Source organism: Colobus angolensis, unplaced genomic scaffold (genome assembly GCF_000951035.1).
Source record: "Colobus angolensis palliatus isolate OR3802 unplaced genomic scaffold, Cang.pa_1.0 Scaffold330, whole genome shotgun sequence".
NCBI classification, from domain to species: domain Eukaryota; kingdom Metazoa; phylum Chordata; class Mammalia; order Primates; family Cercopithecidae; genus Colobus; species Colobus angolensis.
Window position 1 is genome coordinate 2,204,723 of NW_012116600.1, and position 25,278 is coordinate 2,230,000.

The window sequence follows — 25,278 nt, forward strand, 5'->3', positions numbered from 1 at the left end:
AGCCCACCAATGCTGTTTTCCATCCACATTTGGTTGAAAAAGAATCCGCGTATAAGTAAGCCTGCGCAGTTCAAACCCATGTTGTTCGCAGTCAACTTACTTTGCTCTCCTCTGTCAGCAACATGAAGAAAACCATGCTGGTCATTATATATATATTTTTTAAAGCATTAAAAAATAGGCTGGGCATGGGGTTCACGCCTGTAATTACAGCACTTTGGGAGGCGAGGCGGGAGGATTGCTTGAGCCCAGGAGTTCCAGACCAGCCTGGGCAACATAGACACGTCTCTATTTAAAAAAAAAAAAAGCCGGGCGCGGTGGCTCAAGCCTGTAATCCCAGCACTTTGAGAGGCCGAGACGGGCGGATTACGAGGTCAGGAGATCGAGACCATCCTGGCTAACACGGTGAAACCCCGTCTCTACTAAAAATACAAAAAAACTAGCCGGGCGAGGTGGCGGGCGCCTGTAGTCCCAGCTACTCCGGAGGCTGAGGCAGGAGAATGGCGTAAACCCGGGAGGCGGAGCTTGCAGTGAGCTGAGATCTGGCCACTGCACTCCAGCCTGGGCGAAAGAGCAAGACTCCGTCTCAAAAAAAAAAAAAAAAAAGTCATAAAAGATAAAGTAATTCTTTGTTTCTGAGACAGAGTCTTACTCTGTCACCCAGGCTAGAGTGCAGTGGCATGATCTCAGCTCAACGCAACCTCCACCTCCCAGGGTTCAAGTGATTCTCCTGCCTCAGCCACCAGAGTGGCTGGGATTACAGGCACCCGCCACCACGCCTGGCTAATTTTTGTATTTTAGTAGAGATAGAGATGGGGTTTCACCATATCGGCCAGGCTGGTCTTGAACTCCTGACCTCAGGTGATCTGCCGGCCTCGGCCTCCCAAAATGCTTCAATTGCTGGCGTGAGCCACCTCGCCCAGCCGAAAAATAAAGTAATCCTGATCCATGGTGGCAAATGTCACACAGCCTCACACACTAAAGCAGGAGAATGATTTCACCCATCAATTATACCAGGTGGTCTCAATGCCAGCCCACGGAGGTCAAAGTGCAGACGTGCAGATTTTGCTCCTTCAACTACATCGCAGTGGTTTTGCACAGCCATCCTAAAACTTCCCTGAGTGGGTTTAAATGACACGTGTAAGGGTACTGGGTTCAGCCTTAGCAAAATATGTTGTTTCAATTTGAGCATACCTCAGGAGAGAAATAGTTTGAGGATTATTTCTCCTCCCTAACACTTGGATGCTGTGTAAGAACTCAAAATGAAGATTCAGGTAATGATGAAAATCTGCTTACTATTCTCGTAAATGACTTATTTTCTAACTATGATTCATAACTACATACTTGCATAGCGTGTGTTCAACATGACTGTGCTGTGATTCTTTCTAGCAACTAGTTTTAAATTCCTTTAAAATGAGAAACCTGAAAATGTTTTTGGATGATGCATTTATTGTAACAAATTTAAGTGTAGGATTCCTTCATAATTGTACATTTCATCCCTTTTTTTATAGTAAGTGCTTTTTCACAAACATATATTACATATGACTTTCAAATAAGAAAGGCTAACACAGGAAATAATACCTGCTAGGTTTTCTTTTTCTTTTTTTTCTTTTTTTTCTGGGAGGGGGAGACAGAGTTTTGTTCTTGTTGCCCAGGCTGGAATGCAATGGCACAATCTCAGCTCACTGAAACCTCTGCCTCCGGGTTCAAGCGATTCTCCTGCCTCAGTCTCCCAAGTAGCTGGGATTACAGGCACCCATTAGCACACCTGGCTAATTTTTTGTATTTTTAGTAGAGACGGGGTTTCAACATGTTGGCCAAGGTGGTCTTGAACTCATGACCTCAGGTGATCTGCCCATCTCAGCCTCCCAAAGTGCTGAGTTTACAAGCATGAGCTACCACACCCGGCCAGGTTTTCATATTCTTGTTGGAAGAGTATTACTTTAAATGCATATGCTCAAGTGGAAATTGTTAATTATGGAAAGAACAGGTGTTTCACGAGCGAGACAACATTTACAGTCTTTAATTAATTTATAACAATTAGAAATGAAGATTTGTGACTTCAATTACATAGTCACAAATTTTTTTTAGGTGAATTTAAGGCCAACAAATTTTTTAAGCAAAATTACTGATGATGAGAGTGGAAAATAAATACCATTTTATCCCTCCACTTTCACATTGGCTTAGAGAATAAGAGAGGTTTTACCTCACAGGTGTTTTAGATGTGAACCAAGTGGTTCTGATCTGATCACTCTAGCATAACGATGAGATTTCGGGAACCCCATGGGTGTCCAAAGGTGCTTCTGTCAAGGGAATAATGGCCACAGTGTGAGCTGCCAAATAGGTATAGCTTTTCAAGATGCCTTCTAAGCTGCAGTAGAAGAAAAAGAGAATTCCTTCTTTCTTGGGGAAAAAAAAAAAATTGATTACCATTATAAAGAAAAACAAAAAAAGTTGTTTTTAAAATTAAAGTAATATATATATGGTTTTTAAAGTATTAAATAAAAGAAAAATGGTTTTCCTTTTTATAACACTCTCTCCTCAGAATTAACCAAAGTTAATAGTAGTTTGGTAAATATACACACAAAAATATTTTGCATACATCCCAGGTTATACACCTTTCCTTTGTCTCATTGACACAAGTGCACTCATACTAAGAGGTGATACCGTGCTAGCAGCCCTCGCTCACTGTGGGCGCCTCCTCGGCCTCGGCGTCCACTATGGCTGTTTTTGAGAAGCCCTTCAGCCTGCCACTGCACTGTGGGAGCCCCGCTCTGGGCAGGCCGAGGCCTGAGCCGGCTCCCTCTGCTTGCGGTGAGATGTGCAGGGAGAGACGCGTGCGGCAACCTGGCCTCGCCAGTTCCAGGTGGCCGCGGGTTTGGCGGACCCCACACTCGCAGCAGCCGGCCGACACCGCCGGCCCGGGATAGTGAGGAGCTTAGTACCCGGGTCAGCAGCTGCGAAGGTGTGCTGGGGCCCCCAGCACTATCAGCCCGCCCCTGCGGCCCTCGAATTCTCGGGGCGCCTCAGCCGCCTCCCTGTGGGGCAGGGCTAGGGACCTGCAGCCCGCCATGCCTAAGTCCCCCAACCATGCCCAACCCCCTCCACCACGCCCCAGCGCCCCCACCGGTGGGCTTCCGCGCCGCCGGAGCCTCCCCAACGGGCACCGCCGCCTGCTCCGCGGAGCCCTGTCCCATCTACCGCCCAAAGGCTGAGGAGTGCCGCTGTGCCGGGGGGCACTGGCGGGCAGCTCCGCCCACTGCCCCAGCAGGGAATCCACCACGTGAAGCTAGCTGGGCTCCTGAGTCCAGTGGATACTTGGAGAACTTTTATGCCTACCTGGAGGATTGTATATGCACCAATCACCACTCTGTGTCTAGCTCAGGATTCATGGATGCACCAATCAGCACTCTGTATCTAGCTAATCTAGTGGGGACTTGGAGAACATTTTTGTCTAGCTGGAGGATTGTAAATGCACCAATCAGCACTTTGTGTCTAGCTCAAGGTTTGTAAACGCACCAATCAGTGCTCTGTGTCTGGCTAATCTAGTGGGGACTTGGATAACTTTTGTATCTAGCTAAAGAATTGTAAACGCACCAATCAGCAGTCTGTGTCTAGCTCAGGGGTTGTAAACGCACAAATCAGCACTCTGTCAAAACAGACCAATCAGCTCTCTGTAAAATGGACCAATCAGCAGGATGTGGGTGGGGTCAGATAAGGAAATAAAATCAGGCTGCCCCCACCAACCGTGGCAGCGTGTTCAGGTACCCTTCAACGCTGGGGAAACTTTGTTATTTTGCTTTTCACAATAAATCTTGCTGCTGCTCACTCTTGGGGGTCACACTGTCTTTATGAGTTGTAACTCTCTTTGCCAAGATCTGCAGCTTCACTCCAGAAGTCAGGGAGATCACAAACCCACCGGAAGGAACAACTCCAGGCGGGGTGCCTTAAAAGCTGTAATACTCACTGCGAAGGTATGCACTTCACTCTTGAAGCCAGTAAGACCACAAACCCACCAGAAGGAAAAAACTCTGGGCACATCTGAAGGAACAAACTCCAGACATGCCATCTTTAAGAACTGTAGCACTCACCGGGAGGGTCCGTGGCTTCATTCTTAAAGTCAGTAAGACCAAGAACCTACCAATTCAAGACACATATACCATACACATAGGTTTACATCTTGTTGAAAAACGTATCTTTGGGGCTGGGCGCAGTGGCTCATGCGTGTAATCCCAGTAGTTTGATGAGGTCAAGGCGGGCAGATTACTTGAGGTCAGGAGTGTGAGACCAGCCTGGCCAACATGGGGAAACCCCGTCTATACTAAAAATACAAAAATTAACCAGGTGTGCTGGCATGAGCCTGAGTCCCAGCTATGCTGGAGACTGAGGCAGGAGAATCACTTGAACCCAGGAGGCAGAGGTTGCAGTGAACCAAGATTGCCCCACTGCACTCCAGCCTGGGTGACAGAGCTAGACTGTGTCTCAAAAAGAAATAAAAGGGAATAATGGCTACAGTGTGAGCTGCCAAATAGGTATAGCTTTTCAAGATGCCTTCTAAGCTGCCGTAGAAGGAAAAGAGGATTCCTTCTTTCTTAGCGAAAAAAAAAATTGATTACCATTACAAAGAAAAACAAAAAAAAGAAAAAAGTTGCTTTTAAAATTAAAGTAGTATATATATGGTTTTTAAAGTATTAAATAAAAGAAAAATGGTTTTCCTTTTTATAACACTCTTCCTCTCCTCAGAATTAACCAAAGTTAATAGTAGTTCGGTAAATATACACATAAAAATATTTTGCATACATCCCAGGTTATACACCTTTCCTTTGTCTCATTAACACAAGTGCACTCATACTAAGAGGTGACACCATGCTAGCAGCCCTCGCTCACTCTGGGCGCAATCTTGGCTCACTGCAAGCTCCGCCTCCCAGGTTGACGCCATTCTCCTGCCTCAGCCTCCTGAGTAGCTGGGACTACAGGTGCCCGCCACCATGCTGGGCTAATTTTTTGTATTTTTAGTAGAGATGGGGTTTCACCGTGTTAGCCAGGATGGTCTTGATTTCCTGACCTCGTGATCTGCCCACCTCAGCCTCCCAAAGTGCTGGAATTACAGGTGGTTTGCAGTTTTGATAGATACTGTTAAATTGGGTTCTTAAAGAGTTGCCGAGTTTCACTCCCACTAACAGTGAATAAAAGAGCACATCTTTTATTCCCTGGTTCTTTTCTTAATCATTGCTTCCAGCTACAGTAGGAGAAGGGGCGTATTCCAAATACTGGCAAGAACCCATCTACTGCCTGTAGAATTCTCCACTTGTCAGTGCACCAAAGGACTTGCTGAATTCTGGTGATAACTCTCAAAGGCATCTCTCTAATTTCACTAGCCAGTTTATCATATAAATACATATTTAGCATATTTATCAAAGGATAACCACCATATGCTAGTTTCCCTAGAGCTTACTGATAATCTGGAATTTTTGCATCTGTCCTATATTTTATTTTGTCCTTGGCAAATATATAGTCCCAGTATCTGGGTGCTGATAATAAATAATAATAGCTGCCTTATATTGGATGATTGCTCTAGGAACTCAGAACATATTATACACATTATCTCATTAATCATAAAGCATCCCTTTAAGGATGGCATTTTCATCTGTATTTCAAAATAACATAAAGCTTGAGCCACAGACTGTTAAGAATTTCCCTTAAGGGTCTTCATGAATTAATCGGTTTTATATGTTCTGGTCTTCTGATTTGAGTTCAGCAAAGTTCATGACAGAGGCTCTCTGAGTTTTCTTCATTAAGGGAAGTCTCAATGCTTTTATAAAACCATAACAAGCAAAATGGAGCAGAGGTCTCCAGAGGCAACAGGGAAGGTTGTGAACTACTTTTCTCAAAGGATTTTGCCTTCTTCCATTAAACAATTACAAAGGAACTAAAAATCAGGCCACAGGTAGGGAAGAAATCACATTGTAGATTAAAGTTTACATTAATCTTAAGATCCAGGAGATTTTCATGGTGGTGATTTAAATGAGACAACAAAACCTATAAAATTTCATGAGACACTGTCAAGCTTTGATTAGATTGGAATAGAAGGGGATGAACTGGAAGTTTTGCTAGGTTGGTTAGACAAGATGTAGGGGAAAACCTGTTATATAGGCCATGTGAGGCCTAATAACAACCTTGGCAGAACTGTCTGACAATGACACCAAGTGAAACGTTCCATTCAGCACCACCACTGCGAAATCTAAGACTGGTTACATGGAATTCCTGGCCTGACACAGACAGGGTTTCCTACAGAAGCCCCATGTGGGCCAAGAAAGACACTGACAGGACTCCCTAGCATTTCCTTCACGTTTATTAAATCGCCAGCTACATGTATACAGTGGATTGTTCCATTGTTGCATTTCTATTCTTGTCTCGTGCAAGTTAAGATTCTGAAGATACACAAAAAGGCGAAAATGTCTTTCACGCAGGAATCCTACTCAGGGATCCTCTTCCTGTAGTTCTGTTTTAGTAAGGGCTGCCACTGCCTCTTCCTGTTAGAATTTGCAGCAGAATCCTATGGCCTGGGAGGAGGAAATGCACTATAGTGAATAGAAAAAAAATAATACAAAAGCCCATAAATAAAATCCCCTCTCTTGCTTTATAACTTCAGTCAACAGTGACTTGTGAACTAGTAGCAGAGATCAAAAGACAGTATACAGACTTTTTTCCAGAAAGAATGCTGGGACAGAATTTTTTTAGCATTTTAAACACTAAAACAGACCGAAGGAATTCAAAAAAAATAATGTGCAAACTACCGTGGGCTTCAGTTAGCAGAACTGATTTGCTTTCTATAGCAGCAAAATTAGATGTGACTATCTTCAATGCTATGAACAATGGAGCTTAGCTACATAGCTCATATTTGTGCTAATTTCAGGGCATTAAAAGGTTTTTCATTGTTTTTATTGTTTCAGGCTACTCAAAAATATGCACACTCAAGTAGCTGTACTGAAAAATTATGACATGTTTGACAAAAAAGCTCTTATGATAACATGCAATTGGTATATCCGACACTTGAAAGATTTCCTACATGTGAAGCAGTTGCTTTATTTTTTTTTTATTTTTTTTTTTTTTGAGACGAAGTCTCGCTCTGTCGCCCAGGCTGGAGTGCAGTGGCCAGATCTCAGCTCACTGCAAGCTCCGCCTCCCGGGTTTACGCCATTCTCCTGCCTCAGCCTCCCGAGTAGCTGGGACTACAGGCACCCGCCACCTCGCCCAGCTAGATTTTTGTATTTTTTTAGTAGAGACGGGGTTTCACCGTGTTAGCCAGGATGGTCTCGATCTCCTGACCTCGTGATCCGCCCGTCTCGGCCTCCCAAAGTGCTGGGATTACAGGCTTGAGCCACCGCGCCCGGCCGAAGCAGTTGCTCTAAACACACACATGCACATACTAAGCTGTCCTCACTAAGAAGAGGCAAGGTCAGACTCCAAGGGGTTCCTGTCTCCTGTAGCGTTTGTCATTAGAGAACAAAGGCCAATTGCCAAAGCCTATGTACATGAATTTTCTTTATCCTCCTTTGTTTTGGTTATGAGGCCCATCCTAGTGATTTTACAAGATGCCTGCTGTGTTCCTGAGAAAATAAAATGTGCAAAGCATGCTTCCCTTCAGCTTGTCCATACCCATGGGAGACATCTTGAGTGATTAATTGCGGGACTCTTAACTGCTCCTCTCTCCATTCCTTTGGTAGTTTGGTGTTAATCACAACAAAGTTGTCCTTTCAAGTGAAAATGCTGGCAGGTCCCTTTAGGTTTTACTGGGCCCCAGAGACATTTGGCCTAATCTGAATCTGAAGCTTAATTTCCAAAATTTAATTGATCTGATTTTTTTTTTAAGTCACTCATACTGCCAAAACTATAGATGACCTTTTTAAAGATCCTTTTAGGCAATTTCAGTGGTTTGGGAGAACATTCAGTGCGGAAATCTTTGTATTCTCTAAAACTGGGAGGCCTTTTTATAGACTCACACAATGAAATACATTTAGCACTAGAAGGGATCTCCAAATCATCTATCATAGGCCTATTGTTTTATCAGATAAAATTTCCATGATACAATTTTTTTGTAAATATGTATATTTTGGATAAAGTAATATAAGCATATAGTTCAAATTTCAAAAGGTACAAAACACTGGACAGTGAAAAATAAATGTCTCCCACTCCCAGTTACCCAGTTAGCATCTTTGGAGGGAACCACTATCACCAGAGATAGTCTATGCATGCTATGATATCCTTTCAGCAAGAGCTTCAGACCTAGCAAGACCAGAGAGGTCATAAATGAGTTGTATTTGGAATTATCATAAAGTAATAGTAGACCTTTTAACTTCAGTCTCAACTGTCATTACATACTAACTTGAACAAGTTAATTAATCTCTCTTCATCAATTTCCTCATCTGTATGATAGAACTAATGATACCCACCAGTCAGGACTGTCAGGATTATGTGAGGTAATGTACCAAAGTCCCAGATACATACCTTAATTTTGACTATGAGAAAATGTAATCTTTTTTTTTTTTAATCTATCTGCATTCTAAATGTAGAGCACCACAATTTCATTAAGGTAAGAATGAGGATAACTATACAAAATATATAATAAGGAAAAACGTGGTATGATGTCTGTTTGCATAGCACTATCAGTTTATTTTTCCCAGCCTTGATGAAGTGGATTGGCTTCTTCCTTAATCACTTTCATTTCATTAATAGTTGTCTTTAATCTTCTCCAAGAGCACATCACACAACCTGAAAGTCAGAGGCCTCCCTGAAATCCACTACTTTCAAAGACTGTATGCTGATCATATTACTGAGAGTGTTCAAGAGGAGGGAACTTATCATTTAATAAATTTCGATGATGCAACTAATGTGTGCTAGATATTCTGGTAGGTGGTACAGAACCAAGCAAAACACAGTGGAGAAGATGGTACTAACGACTGTTCTACTTAGGGAGCCAGGAAATTGAAGGGATTGCTTTGTCTCCTAAGACCTAGAAAATCATTAGTCTCACTCAAATTTAAGAGTTTATTTGTAAGAAAATCCAATCAAACAATTTAAACAACTAGGGGAATGTATTGGCCGATATGACTGACGAACCAAACACGGGGCAGATTTTAAGAAAACTAGTAGTCCTATAATGTCAATCAAGACCTACTTTCTTTCACTGCTGCACTGTCTTCTGTGATGCAGTTTTCATCTTAGGCTGCCTCTTCTAATGGTAGTCAGAAGCAACCAGAGTTACACTCTTCCTAGTTCATATCTACAAAAGCAGAGAGTACCTTTGAAGCAACTCCCATGGATCAGACAGGAATTTTCTTTTCCAAAAACTGCAGCAATTGGCCGGCATTGGTGACTCGGGCCTTTTACCCTAGCACTTTGGGAGGCTGAAGTGGGCAGAACACTTGAGCTCTGGAGTTAGAGACCAGCCTGGGCAACATAGGGAGACCCCGTATCTACAAAACATCAAAAAATTAGCCAGGTGTGGTGGCCCCCTCCTGTGGTCCCAACTACTTGGGAGGCTGAGGTGGGAGGATCACTTGAGCCCAGGAGGTTGAGACTGCAGTAAGCCGTGATCCCGCCATTGTCCGTCAGCCTGGGTGACAGAGCAAAACCCAGTCTCAAACAAAAAACAAAACAAAACTCCAGCAACTGTCTCCTTTATTGTCCACTAATGGTTCACATGCCTACTCTGAATCAGTCACGTGGACAGAATGATGTGATAATGCTGATTAGTGTAAGACAAACAGGTTCTCTGGAGGTGGGCAATCCAACCCAAGCCATGCTCAAAAACATACTGTTTGTTTAAAGTAGAAAAGGCTCTGGATTGTGAAAAGGGATTTTACAAATGTCAATGTGAGCTCTTGCTACTGCTTCTCTCTGCACGTCTATTCTAGGTTGCTTTTGTAGGCTGGCTCCATGTGTAAGGATTTTACTTTGGGTTCCCTCATAATTTGATGTCCATGTAGCTGAAGTTTGCCATAGAGCTCTCACACTAAATACCCATGACCCTACAACTCCAATTCTCATCACTTACCTATGACTTTTGTGTCTCAGTGAAATTTTTTCAAACAATATCATCTAGTTGGCTTGGCCTAACCTATGGATTGGCTCTCAGAGTACGTCTCCCCACACTGGTCCAATCATCATAACCAGGGGAGTGAGGTCATATGATATAAACATAGATGACTAGGCCCATCTGTTCAGCAGAAGAACAGATCCTTTTAGAAGAGAATGTGGGCAGAGAGGCAATTATATACATCTCTCACCAGAAAAATCCCAGGGGTGGAAATGATGGGAAGAAATAGCACCAAATTTAAAGAAAAGAGAAAAGCTGCCACTGTAATTCAAAATTAGACAATGTAACTGATCATAGATCTTTGCTATAATCGCTATTTTGGCCTTATAATCTCTGAAATTTACAGAACACTGAAATACTTCTTTGAGGATAAACATTACAGAAGAAAACAATCTTTGATCTAGAAACCTAAAAAGATATTTATGCTCATCATATCCCAGGTACTCAAAAGCGTCGAAGCACAGCTAAATATTATGCCATTTTTGCAGACTCGGAATGAGTTTAAACACTGAAAGAGCTACCAGAATACCCCAGCAGAACATCTCAAAACAAAGCTTTCTTTCACTCTTAAGAAAATTACCAGGCTGGCATGGTGGCTCACGCCTGTAATCCCAGCACTTTGGGAGGCCGAGGCGGGTGGATCTACCTGAGGTGAGGAGTTCGAGACCAGCCTGCCCAACATGGTGAAACTCCGTCTCTACTAAAACTAAAAAAATTAGCCAGGTGTGGTGGCGGGTGCCCAGCTACTCAGAAGACTGAAGCAGGGAGAATCGCTTGAACCCAGGAGGAGGTGGAGGTTGCAGTGAGCCGAGATTGCACCACTGCACTCCAGCCTGGGCGACAAAGCAAGACTCCATCTCAAAGAAAACAAAGGAAAATTACCTATTTGTACTTCTTGATTTCCAGGAAGGTGTTAAGAGATCTTCATCCCATCCCCAGCCCGAATCTAGATGTGTTCACTGCAAAGGGAGAAATTTTTGAGTTCTCAGCAGTAGCTGTGACTCCAAGGAAAGCAGTGTTATATCAGTATTACAGTAGTACAACCAAAGCTCTGCTGGAGCAAAAGAGGAACACAGAAAGCTAGGAATAACAAATGTTTTTCTTCACTCTCATGTGATTCATTCAGGGTTTCTTTGACCTACATAGCCATCTGACTGGCTACAGTTTTCTTTTCTTTCTTTTCTTTTTTTAGAGATGGGGTCTTGCTGTGTTGCCCAGGCTGGACTGAAACTCCTGGGCTCCGGTGATGCTCTCTCATGAGCTTACCGAGCAGCTGGGACCACAGGCATACACCACTGCCCTGAACTTGTTAGGAATATTTTAAAATGTGAAATAATAGTGAAAGGATTCCCTAGTCCCCACAAACCTGGATCGAGAATCCAGGTTTGGATCTCGAATGGATCGAGCTGAGGACACCAAAACTTTCTCTTGAGACATGGAAATTGCGCTGAAAGTTTTCTTGATGGTTCTAATGCATTAAGAATTAAGACTCTTGGCTGGGTGCAGTGGCTCACGCCTGTAATCCCTGCGCTTTGGAAGGCCGAGGTGGGTGGATCACAAGGTCAGGAGATCAAGACCATCCTGGCTAACAAGGTGAAACCCCTTCTCTACTAAAAATACAAAAAAAATTAGCCAGGCATGGTAGCAGGCGCCTGTAGTCCCAGCTACTCGGGAGGCTGAGGCAGGAGAATGGCGTGAACCTGGGAGGCGGAGCTTGCAGTGAGCCAAGATTGCGCCACTGCACTCCAGCCTGGGCAACAGAAAGAGATTCTGTCTCAAAAATAAGAAAAAAAACAATTAAGACTCTTTGCCTAGATTACCCCCAAAATATTAAAAATAACAAAATAAAGTGGAACTAAGGAAAGATACAAGACACATAGAGAAGATACTTTTCAAAGAATGTTATTTGACCTATGGCTAATTCTGATTTTAAAAGCAGTTAAACAAATGAAACACATCCTAGCGACGCTTATGACTGAAGAAACCATTGATACTTAAAAGAAGGGAAGACTTCAGACATAAAGGCAGAGTGGAATTTTTTTAATCAACATTTCATGCAGCAGCTCCACATGGCCTTCCCATGTCTCAATAGCTTTGATTTGTGGAAATAATGGTTATGCAATTTCCACACATTGTGTTCCAATCACAGCATGTAAGCAACAATAAAAAGAAAACAACTAAATGTACTTGAAGCTGGAGATTTTGATAAGGTTTTCTTTTCACTTCACAAAGTTTGTTAACTGGATATTTTTCTAAGGCAACTGAAATATTCCTGCTGAGTTTCAGAGAGATACATGTAAAGGTAGCAAAGTGTCTGATTTTCTTAAATGTATCTATGGCAGCAACACTAGTTAATTTAGTCATGAAAAATTAACCAAAAAGAAACTATCAGACTATAAGAATTCCACAGTTGGCAGATTGTTGGTCTCTCTCTCTCTCTCTCTCTCTCTCTCTATATATATATATATGTATATATATATGCCATCTGTTTACAGAAGATGAGAAATGTTGGAGAAAATTATTTCCCTAAGGGTATAATGTTATGGCCATTCAGAGAGAGGTCTCTGGTATTTTCAAGGAAGATTTGGTACAAGAACAAGATAGCATCAGGTCTGCACAGTCATTGGCTGAGAAAAACAAAGATGATTTCCTCTAGTCCATTTTAGTTTTGCTCTTTGAACTTCCAAGCGTATTTATTGTTTTTATTTTTAATGTGGCACGGATTGTTTTAAGAATCAACTTGGTTCCCTTTTTTGAAGTCCTTTTTTTTTTTTTTTTTTTTTTTTTTTTTTTTTTTAGTTTGTTGAGACTGGTTTCTGAAGTGCTCCACCTCCAGTCATTAGATGGGGGGCTACAGCTTGGAGAACACACAGTTCTGAGTTCAACTGCGGACGGGATAATGAAGGGCAGCTGCAGAAGGAGGTAGAGCTGCAGATTTGGAGGTAGGTGGCAATACAGTATTTCAAAATAAAAACTACCAAGCTTCAGATCGGTGATAAATTGTCATGCACTAAGTGTACCTGAAGAAATAAAACTAATCTCTATCCATTTTAATTCTCTCAGAAGGACTTTCCCTCTTACACATAAAATCCTGGGCATTTCCCCCTCCTCATCCAGTCATCTCTAGTGATTCATCATACATTGGTCACTCGTCACTAGATGGCATTGTGCAATGTTTCTTGACAGCAGTAACTAAATTGGTAAAATTACAGCTTGGGCTATTTTTTTGGTATTTTCTTCTTTGGGATAGATCTAGAGAATCTAAATCTGATCCTGGATATGTCATCATCTTTATATGTTTTATGAGTTTGGCTTTGTAGAATTTGTGTCTTCTTTGAGAATCTTTTTCTTAGTATAACTTCCTAGTACATGAACCCAATAATTATTAGTCTTAAATGAACAATAAATAAATTCTTCCTCTAATTTTCCTCCAAGTCACATGTACAAAAGTTTACTTACATTTGCAGAAATAAAATAAAGCTCAACATATCTAGGATCTCTACCTAGACATGAAGGTAGAAAAAAAATATATGGAAATATGCTTTATCTAAGCAGGGCCAGCTGAAATCTAGATGTGGATAAGCCATGAAGATAGAGTAATATAAAAAGATAAGTTAATGCTTTCATAAAACTGAAATTCACAAAGGAAATATAATAGCCATAAGTAAGTAAAACTGATATAAATATGATATGAATTAGTGGTCACAGTCTTGTACTCTTCCAGACATGACAAATAATTGTGACCATTTTTATTTGTTGTGTTCCCATAAACCTTATGGTACTGAAGAATAAATTCTAAACTTCTGTGCTATCAATAAAATAGAACACGTTTTCCCAAGTTGTAATTATGACTTAGTGACCTGAGAATTTGTAAATGATAATGGATGATAAAATGAATTATTTGGAGTGAAGCTAGCAAGATAAATTACAGATAGATAGATAGATAGATAGATAGATAGATAGATAGATAGATAGATAGATATGGTAGATAAATGCACAGCAGATAATACAGCATTTGACATTCCGAAGTTATATAAAAACTATAATATTGTTCTGCTCTTTTCATTTACTTATTTTAAAATCTGAAAAATTGTTTCTCTGTTTTAATTTTTTTTTTATTTTTATTTCATTCATTTATCCATTCAAAAACATTAACCAAACACCAGCTTTGGATCTGTTCAATACCAGAGATGCAAAGATAAGTAGGATACCAAATTTGCCCTCAAAAAGCTTTTAGTCTTTTATGTTTAGCATCCATAAAGTAAATATCAGAATCATTCATGAAAGAAGGAGCAAGGGGGAAGGAAAGAGAGAGAGATGTAATGCAAAGAGTTTTAGACAAGGAAACAAGATGCAGGCCGAGTGTGGTGGCTCACACCTGCAATCCCAGCACTTTAGGAGGCCAAGGCAGGAGGATTGCTTGAACCCAGGAGTTTGAAACCAGCGTGGGCAACATAGCAAGACCCTGTCTCAAAAAAAGAACAAAGAGAAAAAGATGCATGGTTTATGGTCACAGCTCTGCCAGTAACTCATGCTATAACCCTGGACCTCCCTCATTGTATGTTCAAATGAAATAATTTTATAGAAAAGTGCTTTGTAAACTGTAAAATGTTTTTAAAATACTAGTTTTTAAAGCTTTTTCCTATAAGAAACTCACAGTTTTTTTTGTTTGTTTGTTTGTTTGTTTTTAATAGAACTTTGATCCTTCAGGCCAGTGCATCTCCCTTTTAGTTTTCTATTTCAAAATTCCAGCTGCATACATAAAGCCCATTAAATTTCCAACTCGTCTTGTAAAACAAAAATTGGACAGAAGCACCACAGTCTTGGAAAGAGAAAAGGCAAAAGGCTAACCTAAATGTCCAGCGATCATATTAAACTCTAAAACATTGAGATGCTCTGATTATCCCCTTTCCCCCTTCTACTCTGCTGATTCTTGCTCCTTCTCTTAGTTTCTGCAGGTGCAAAATGTAATTTCAAGTAAATCTGTTACAATAAAACATGAGAGATGAAAGACCTCCATTCTGGTCCTAGGCCATTACCTCTTCCACACTTTGATGGTAGAAAAAAACCGAAAAGGGTTTGAATAGATTGCTAGATTAGGAGATTCAGCACAATATCATCTATTCTTAGACTAGCTTAATAGTTCTGCAAAATGCCTATTTTTCATTAAAGTCAGTCATACCATAATCTACAATAGATAAGTCAGAAAATGTTTTATTTTCCACAGATTGTATACAGAAATCATTATGTAAGGAATAAGAAACTCAAACGTATTTAAGACCACAAAGAAAGATACATAGGTGGGGGAGAGCATTAGGGAAAACAGCTAATGCATGCTGGCCTTAATACCTAGGTGTTGGGTTGATAGGTATGGGAAACCACCATGGCACATGTTTACCTATGTAACAAACCTGCACATCCTGCATGGGTTCCTTGGAACTTAAAAAAGTTAAATTAATTAAAATTAAAATTTAAAAATTACATATTTTAAAAAAGAAAGATACAAAAAAAGGTGTCTTTAGTCAAGTACTTGACTGGATCTAGGTATGTGTAGAGAAGTGTTTTATCTTAATTTCCTGGTCCATTATGTCTTTTCCTGGTCCATTATGTCTTTTACTTTGTTACTGCATTAAGCTGTTTGTAGTATGATGACAGCTTACCAATAAAAAAATGATTTCTAGCGGCCTTTCTAGTGGCCGGGCATGGTGGCTCACGCCTGTAATCCCAGCACTTTGGGAGGCCAAGGCAGGCGGATCACGAGGTCAGGAGATCGAGACCATCCTGGCTAACATGGTGAAATCCCATCTCTACTAAAAATACAAAAAATTAGCCGGGCGTGGTGGCAGGCGCCTGCACTCTCAGCTACTCTGGAGGCTGAGGCAGGAGAATGGTGTGAACCTGGGAGGCGGAGCTTGCAGTGAGCCGAGATGGCGCCACTGCACTCCAGCCTGGGTGACAGAGCAAGACTCCGTCTCAAGGAAAAAAAAAAGTGATTTCTATTTTTTTAAGCTTTCAAAAATTTTTAAATTCAATTAATTTTTTTCACCCTGCCCATCCCTCAAAATTAACTTCTAATTAAGCATTTTGGCTGAAAATGTTCCCTCAATATATTAGAATAATCCAGTTATTCCTGGGCTCAAGCTCCTGGGCTCAAGCAATTCTCCCACCTCAGCCTCCTGAGTAGCTTGGACAACAGGCATGTGCCATCACATGTGTCTAATTTTTTATTTTTTTATTTTTTGTAGAATGGAGATCTCACTATGTTGCCTAGGTTGGTCTCAAACTCCTGGGCTCAAGGGATCCTCCTGCCTTGGCCTCCCAAAAGTGCTGGGATTACAGGCCTGAGCCCTTGGGCCCAACCTGAATGATTAGTTTCATCCTAGAGTATTTCTTTACCTTTAGACATGGGCTATGAGAAAATCTAGAGGGTTAGAAATAAACGTTTAAAGACCAAGATACTTATTTAATATATTATTTCTTTCCTGACTTTCCCTTCATTTTTCAGGTTTATGATATTTTTGTCTTTATTTAAAATATTAATTCAAGCTAACAAGTATTATAAAAATGACATATTAGTTTTTGTGCACAAAGAACAGAGGAAATGGAATTTTACTTTGCCAGTTTCAGAGACCATAGCACTCAAGCTTCTCATCATCAGTATAGTTGTTTTTTTTTGTTTTTTTTGAGACGAAGTCTCGCTCTGTCACCCAGGCTGGAGTGCAGTGGCCGGATCTCAGCTCACTGCAAGCTCCGCCTCCCGGGTTCACGCCAATCTCCTGCCTCAGCCTCCCGAGTAGCTGGGACTACAGGTGCCCACCACCTCCCCCGGCTAGTTTTTTGTATTTTTTAGTAGAGACGGGGTTTCACCGTGTTAGCCAGGATGGTCTCGATCTCCTGACCTCGTGATCCGCCCGTCTCGGCCTCCCAAAGTGCTGGGATTACAGGCTTGAGCCACCACGCCCAGCCATCATCACTATATTTGGATGAAAAGATAGTCTTTGTCATGAAAGTATATGCACCCACATTTAGCTATGGACAAAACTTTCCTGGAAGGAAGCAGAGATTTTTTGGTTGTTATTATTTTGGGAAAGTGTACTGAGGCATATCTCTAAAAATAAAATAGCACTTCATCAGTACTGGTCATTTTTTAGCCATGTATGACAAATGATCACATATGCTCATAAAAATCTAAAAGGAACTGAATGTTGTTCTCTTCTGAAATGGCTTAGTATCTTTCCTTTAAACTGTATTTTAAAACAAAAACAAATTTTACCACTTTGATTGAAGAAAATGCAGGAAGCCATATGGTCCCACCCAAAGTTCCTGCATGCAAAATATCATGGGGAGGAAGGTTCAAGGTGTTTTTAAGAACATAACTTTTATGTTTCTGTCCTTTAACAATGGCACTTCCTGTTTTGTCCTCTAACTATAATGAGGCTATCAAGAAAGATTATGAACTTCTCCTTTTTGCACAGTGAATAGCATGTGTACACCATCTTACCACGTGTGTAGAATTCAAACTAAGTACTGCCATTACTCAATTCTTCTGAGGTCCAACAAGTTGATCTATGGTCTCCCAACAAGTGTTGGAATGTTCAGTAATTTATAGTTACCTAGTCATAAATCTGGTATTGAAGTCAACAGAATGTGCAGTATTCCTTGTCTCAAATACACATGAAGCTACAAGTTACAACTAAATGGCCCCTGTGTTTTACTAGAAGTTATTAACAACCCTTAACAGATTAGGATTCAGTGATTGCCTCCTTCTAAGGCAATTCTTTTTTCTTCTTTTTCCTTTCAAAAAAGAGAAAAAGAAAGGAAGAAAATAGGAAAAGAGGATAAAAGGAAGGAAAGAAGGAAGAAAGAAAGGAAGTGTGGAAGAGGGAGGAAAAATGAAGGAAGGAAAGAAAAATAGAGTAGAATGGGAAGATCATGACTTCAACTGAGAAAGAAGCTACTTTCAATAATCAGAGTACCTGTTGCTTCCCAAAATCAGAACAAAAGTGTGTTTTTAGGGCCAGGTGTGGTGGCTCATGCCTGTGATCCCAGCACTTTGGAAGGCCAAGGCAGGCGGATCACTTGAGGCCAGGAATTTGAGACCAGCCTGGCCAATATGTTAAAACCCCGTCTCTACTAAAAATACAAAAATTAGCTGGGCATGGTGGCGGGCGCCTGTAATCCCAGCTACTCCGGAGGCTGAGGCAGGAGAATCGCTTGAACCCAAGAGACAGAGGTTGCAGTGAGCCAAGAATGCACCACTGCACTCCAGCCTGGATGACAGTGAGATTCAGTCTCAAAAATAAATAAATAAATAAATAAATAAAAATTTCTTACGGCATTTCTTATTATAATTAATGGTTTATGTTTGGTCTTTTAAAAAAAACAAAAAAAGGTCATGTTTTAGGCGTAGATTCCAGATTGTTACCCATACCAAATGATACTAAAACAATAACACATTTGCTGAAGCAAAAGATAAGAAAAACACTCACAAAGAATGCTATTGGTATAGGTAATACAGTGGCAAAGTTGTTAAGACTGCTAATCCCTTTTGGAAATCTGTGCAACTTGATGAGCAGATGCACAAAACATAATAGTGGGAGATCTGAGATAACCAACGATAGTTAGAAAAGTCCATTTTTAGCAGAATGCATTCCGGGGCAGAAATAAGTGTAAATGCAGATTTTCTGGCATAAAAACTAAAGTGATTAGGCTTTCTTGACTAATATTTCTATGAATTTATAAAACTGAAATCAGACCAGCCTGGGCAACATAGGGAGACCTCATTTCTACAAAAAAATTAAAAAATTAGCCAGGCCTTGTGGCATGAGCTTGTAGTCCCAGCTACTCGGGAGGCTGAGGCAGGAGGATTGCTTGAGCCCAGGAGGTCAAGGCTATAGTAACCCATGATTGTGCCATTGCACTCTAGCCTGGACAGCAGAACAAGACCCTGTCTCAAAACAACAACAAACAACGAAAAAAGAAGAAAACCTGAAATCACCATAAGCAATTGTCAAAAACAATTGTTTTCTCCTTTCATAAATAGTAAACACTTTGTAAAATAATTGTGCTCTAAAAATTATCACCAGTATGGCCAGGTGCGGTGGCTCACGCCTGTAATCCCAGCACTTCGGGAGGCTAAGGCCGCCCCCCACTCCCCCCCGCCGCCACTGCTTTCTTTTAACCTTATAAGCATTATATAAACATTTTAAACCAAATTACTCTTTTTGACCCAGGGTCGTGATAAGAACCATCCTGTTACAAAGTGATGGTGTATCTATGCTTGCTTTTACTTTTTCTGGCCCCTCGCAACCTCTGGCTGTTGCTTCTCTGTTGTCTCTTGGTTGTTCCTTAACAGTCTATTTTTATCTCTGTAAAATACTCACTGAAAGTACCAACCTCATTGTTACATAGTTTAAAAGAAGCCCCAGCACTAAGCCAGGCTTTCAATAACATTCCAACTTCAACAGTTCCTCCTTGCCCTTGGATATAGCTCCTTCTCACCTGTCATGGACTTAGGAACCATTGAGCCTATAAACAAGCACATGGGTGTAAGTCCATAGGCCAGGTGAAGACCTAGATGGTAAAATACATGGGCGTTGTGACCCCACTATCGACCTCCAGGCTAATGAAGGACTGACTTAGTGAGCAGTTCCAAGACCACTGAGCTCATGGCTCCCTGTGGCTGTCTCCATTATACCTCCATCATAACCAGGGCTTCAGGAGGGGCCTCTGAATTCCCCCTTCCACATTTGGAACAGTATGAGGGATGCAGCAGAGTCCAAAAACTGAGTGACCAGCTTCAGGGTGCCAATGGGGAACGCTGACAAACCAATCACAAAGTTGGTGCCATTTGCTCTTGGGCAGGAGAGGCGAGGCCCAGGTAAGAGCAGCAGCTGGAAAGTGAAGGGCAGACCTGGCTCTCAGTAACGGTAGAGATCAGACTCGAAGGGGCCGTGTCGGGACATGCCCAGGTACAGGGCCTGCTTCTCAGTCAGCTTGGTCAGCTTCTCATTCAGCTTGCTCCAGTGGGCTTCAAGCACTGCTTCATCCAGCTTCTTGGGCCCAAAGTGAACCCTAATGGGATACTTGTCTGGGTGAGTCCACAGCTCAATCTGTGCCATCACCTGGTTGGTGAGGGAGTTATTCATCAAAGAGTTGGGGTGGCCCATAATACAACCCAGGTTGACCAGCCAGCCCTCAGCCAGCAGGATGATGCAGCACCTGTTCTTTAACCAGGAACAGTCCACCTGGGCTTGACGTTCATCTTCCCGACAGCGTTCTTATTGAGCCACTTGACATCAATCTCCATGTCAAAGTGCCAGTGTTACCATGATGGCATCATCCTTCATCTGCTTAAAGTGCCGATCGAGGATGCTGTCATTACAGCCTGTGTGGTGACAAAGATGTCCTCCTGACAGGCCTTGTCCATGGTTGTCACCTCATAGCCTTCCATGGCAGCCTGCAGTGCACCGATAGGGTCAATCTCAGTGACAATGATGTGGGCCCCAAAACCCCTGAGGGCCTGGGCACAGCCCTTACCCACATTGTCATAGCCCACTATCACTACTACCTTGCTGGCAGTCACCATGTCTGTGGCCTGCATGATGCCATCTGTGAGGGACACTGACTTGCTCTTGGTGACAGAGCTGTTCACATTGATGACAGGCACCTTCAAGATCCCATTGGCCATCATCTTGTGTAAGTCGTGGAGCCCAGTCGGGGTCTCTTAGGAGATGCCTCGATGCCCAACAGGAGCTGTGGGAACTTGGTGTGGAGGAATGACATTGAGGGGCCCGTCCTTTTAGTTTGCTGCCTGCTGGATGCACCACTGCTACTCCTAGTCTCTTTCTCCCTTCCAGGTATACACTGGAATGCCAGCCTTGGCAATGACAGTGCCGCATGGTCCTGGGTGGAGAACAGGTTGCAGCTGGACCACTGCCCCTCAGCAGCCAGGGAGATGAGGGTCTCAATGAGGACGGTGGTCTCCACAGTCCATGTGCAGACAGACAGCCTTTCAGTGATTTGGAGGCCGAGTACAACTCCTACCTGCACATCAGGTCCAGCATCTCATCCTCTGCAGTGTCCAGGGTCTTGTGTCCCCAGGCAGCCAGATCCGTATCAGTGACCTTGCAGGGCAGTTTGTCAGACATGCTGGAGGCGCTTCTGCATGGAGTGAGGGACACAGGCGAAGGGAGCCAGGCCTCTGACTAGGGACAGACATGGCACAGGCTGTGCTGGGCAGAGCAGTTTGAGTTTTTATATAATTTCTCTTAAGTAAACAGTTCATAAATTGATACTTTTGATTCATTCACAATATCAGTCAGGTCAGAGAATTAGGGAGTAGATAAAAAATATGTATACACACACATATATATATATATATATTTTTTTTTTGAGACAGGGTCTGGTTCTGTTGCCCAAGCAGGAGTGCAGTGGCACAATCTTGGCTCACTGCAGCCTCAACTCAAGCAATCCTCCTACTTCAGCCTCCCAAGTAGCTGGAACTACAGGCATGCCACCACACCGGGCTAGTTTTTGTATTTTTTGTAGAGGGTTTACCAGAAGTAGATACATAATTTTTAAAAACCCTTTATAAGCTAAATATACAATGTGACCATGACAATTCACTAAGTTCACAAGACACTCAATTCCTAGATCATTTTATCATGAGAAATTAAGGCCAGGTGTGGTGGTTCACGACTGTAATCCCAGCACTTTGGGAGGCCATGTCTGAGAGGATCACTTGAGTTCAGGAGTTCGAGACCAGCCTGGGCAACAGAGTGAGACCTCTTCTCCATTAATTTTAAAGAACAAAAAAATTAAAATTAAAAAAATTAATGTTTAAATTAATTTTAACTGGATCTTAGCAACTCCAGTTTTAGATGATGAGAGTTATTCTGTATTTTAATTATAGTACCACTCATTAGTTAATAAATTCATTTTCCTCTTTGTTAAATAGAGATAATAGCCCCTACTTCATAGGAGTGTTTGGAAGATTAAAATGAGATAACACATGTGAAACGCTTAGTGCAATGTCTGGTGTCTTACTAGTGTACAGTAAGCCTGCTATAAAATTACCAGTTTTAGGCTGGGCACAGTGACTGATGCCTGTAATCTCAGCACTTTGGGAGGCCGAGGCAGGTGGATCACCCAAGGTAAGAGGTTCGAGACCAGCCTGGCCAACATGGTGAAACCCCATCTCTACAAAAATTAGCCAGGTGTGGTGGCACATGCCTATAGTCCCAGCTACTCGGGAGGCTGAGACAGGAGAATCGCTTGAACCCGGGAGGCAGAGGTTGCCGTGAGCCGAGATCGTGCCATCGCACTCCACCCTGGGCAACAGAGCAAGACTCCATCTCAGAAAAATAAATAAATGAAATTACCAGTTGCGATAGTGTTACTGATGATAGTAATGATGATGCCTGTTCTACAAGGGTTCTAAACTTCCTCCAGAGGTTTCTAGTTTTACTTAAACTAAAAGGTAAGCCCCACCCTCCCCACCTCTCTTGTTCTCCCTGAGAATGCAATTTGAATGCATTGAAATGAAATGCTAGAATTCCAGCGTCCTGCAGAATTACAGGATATCTACAGGATGCTGGAATTCTAACTTTATTCCTCAGTAATTCTTACTTACTTACAGTAGTTCTAACACTGTTCCTCAGTAATTCTCACTTAAGGTGTGTGTAGACTTGAAGAATGACAAAGCCATCCTTGGCTTGGTGCGGTAGCTCATGCCTGTAATCCCAGCACTTTGGGAGGCTGCAACAAGCAGATCACTTGAGGTCAGAAGTTTGGGACCAGTCTGGCCAACATAGTGAAACCTTGTCTCTACTAAAAGTACAAAAATTAGCCGGGAGTGGTGACAGGGGCCTGTAGTGCCAGCTACTTGGGAGGTTGAGACAGGAGAATCTCTTGAACTCGGGAGGTAGAGGTTGCAAGTAGGCGCCACGGCACTTTAGCCTGGGCAACAGAGTGAGGCTCTGTAAAAATTAAAAAGAAAACAAAAGAAAACGCCACCCTTGAATTATTTGGAAGCTGCTTCTGAAGAGAGAGAACTCACAAAGTCAGCACTGTTTTTTATTTGACATTTGCTCATTTTGCAGTGAAAACTACACAGCAAAGTCCTTAGAACCATCACTTCAAAGGTGTAAGTTTTAACGTCGGTTATATCTCAGGTGTACAATTGTAGCCCTACAGAGTTTGATAAAATTGTAAAATGCAGTTTGGATGTTTAGGGACAAATTATCTGTGCTAAGAAACACAGAGAGAATTAACAAGCTATAAAAATTACAATAGCTAGAAATTTGCAGTAGATTAGGATTTGATGGGGATCCATGGTGATGCTAATTAGGAACAGCAAGCCCCTCCCAAAAGCTCATCACAGGAATACCTTAGACTGAGGCAGGCTCAGACCATTTTGACCTTTCATCCTATCTCTTCCTACGAAGACAGAGGGAGATTTATTTAAGGGAAAGCAACACTGGTATTCTTCTTTGGACCTAGAGCACCTTGAAGAGCTGTTGCCAGGGTAAGTCTTCTTATGCTCCACCCACCCTGTGTTTAAGGCATATCATTACTGGGTTTAAGGCTGGGGAAAGGATATTTAGTGCCTCTCTGACGTGACTGTGTATTTCTGTACTATTTAAGCACTTGAACTTGATGTTGTGGGGCTGGGACCCAACCAAGATTCAAGGATGATAGAGTGCTTCTGGTGTATTAATGAACTATTTTGTTGAAGATGCAAATTTCTACAGAATAGAAACTGATAATCCGAAGAAAAATTCTGTCAACTTTGAATCTAAGATTCATGTACCTTGTCCACATTCTCTCATCCAACCTCCTTTCTCATTAGCAGAGAAATAAATCTAGGAATGATTAAATCTAGTAACAAAATAAGTGTTTGGCACATAGAAAACTAAATTACAGATATTAATATATACACAGGAGATCATTTATTTTAAGCTTAAATTATTAGATCTATGTTTTTAAAAGCAATTCAATATGAGATGAAACAAAACTGAGGTGACCGATTTCTTTGCCATCTCTAAGCGATGTGGTGTTCCGTCTAATAGCTTATGAGTCAGTAGTGTGGTCCACATAATTTAATTGTGAGGAATCAAGTAAGACAAAGACTATAGATTTGATTTGTTCCTCTCAATGTTGCTTTCAATTATGAGGGTCTAGATTCTAAGATCATGCAGAATGTTGGATATACGACACAATTCTCAGGCAACATTATTTGAGGCAATAAACAAAAGAGCAAAAAACTTGTGTCTGTTTTAACTTTCCTGATAAACCTTTTTTTTTTTTTTGAGACACAGTCTTGCTGTGTCATCCAGTCTGGAGTGCAGCGGCATAATCTTGGCTCACTGCAACCTCAGCGTACCAGGTTCAAGCAATTCTTGTGCCTCAGCCTCCCAAGTAGCTGAGACTGTAGGCACGCACCACCATGCCTGGCTAATTTTTGTATTTTTATTACAGATGGGGTTTCACCATGTTTATCAGACTGGTCTTGAACTCCTGGCGTCCCTCAAGTGATCTGCCCGCCTCAGCCTCCCGAAGTGCTGGGATTACAGGCAACTTTACATAAACTTTTGAATTCAGAGAAAAAGGAAACAATAACAAAAACATTTTAGCTCCTTCTGTGTGAAATACATAATTCTGACACAGATAGTAGTGCATATGTCTATGCTGATGGTTCATAACATCACAGTAATTTGCACAGTGGATGATACACTAAAGTCCTTTGGTTAGCAGCTTATAAATAGTTTGAGGCTTGTGTGTAATTCTGTAAAAAAAAAAAAAATAAGCAATTTAATCAAGAAAGATTTTCAGGCTGATCAGAAAATGGAACTAGTAAAATATTAAATCAGTAGAAAGGATAAAATCATAATGAAAAAGATATACTGCTAGCATGACCTCATGTCTTTAAAGTGATCATTAAACCCCAAATACCTAAATTATATGATGAGGGAATATATTCAGAAAAATTAAGGGTTAAACTGAACACTAAAAATTTTTCTAGGCCAGGAGCAGTGGCTCACACCTGTAGCCCCAGCACTTAGGGAGGCCAAGGAGGCTGGATCTCTTGAGCTCAGGAGTTCAAAACCAGCCTGGGCAACCTGGTGAAATCCAGGCTCTACAAAAAGAAAAAAAAAAAAAATAGCTGGATGTGGTGGTGT

At 41.7% G+C, this 25,278-nt stretch overlaps 1 pseudogene; it reads right to left on the reverse strand.

Moving 5' to 3' along the window:
- Positions 1–20,016: 20,016 nt before the first annotated feature.
- LOC105518891 lies at positions 20,017–21,246 on the reverse strand (annotated as a pseudogene).
- Positions 21,247–25,278: the final 4,032 nt, after the last annotated feature.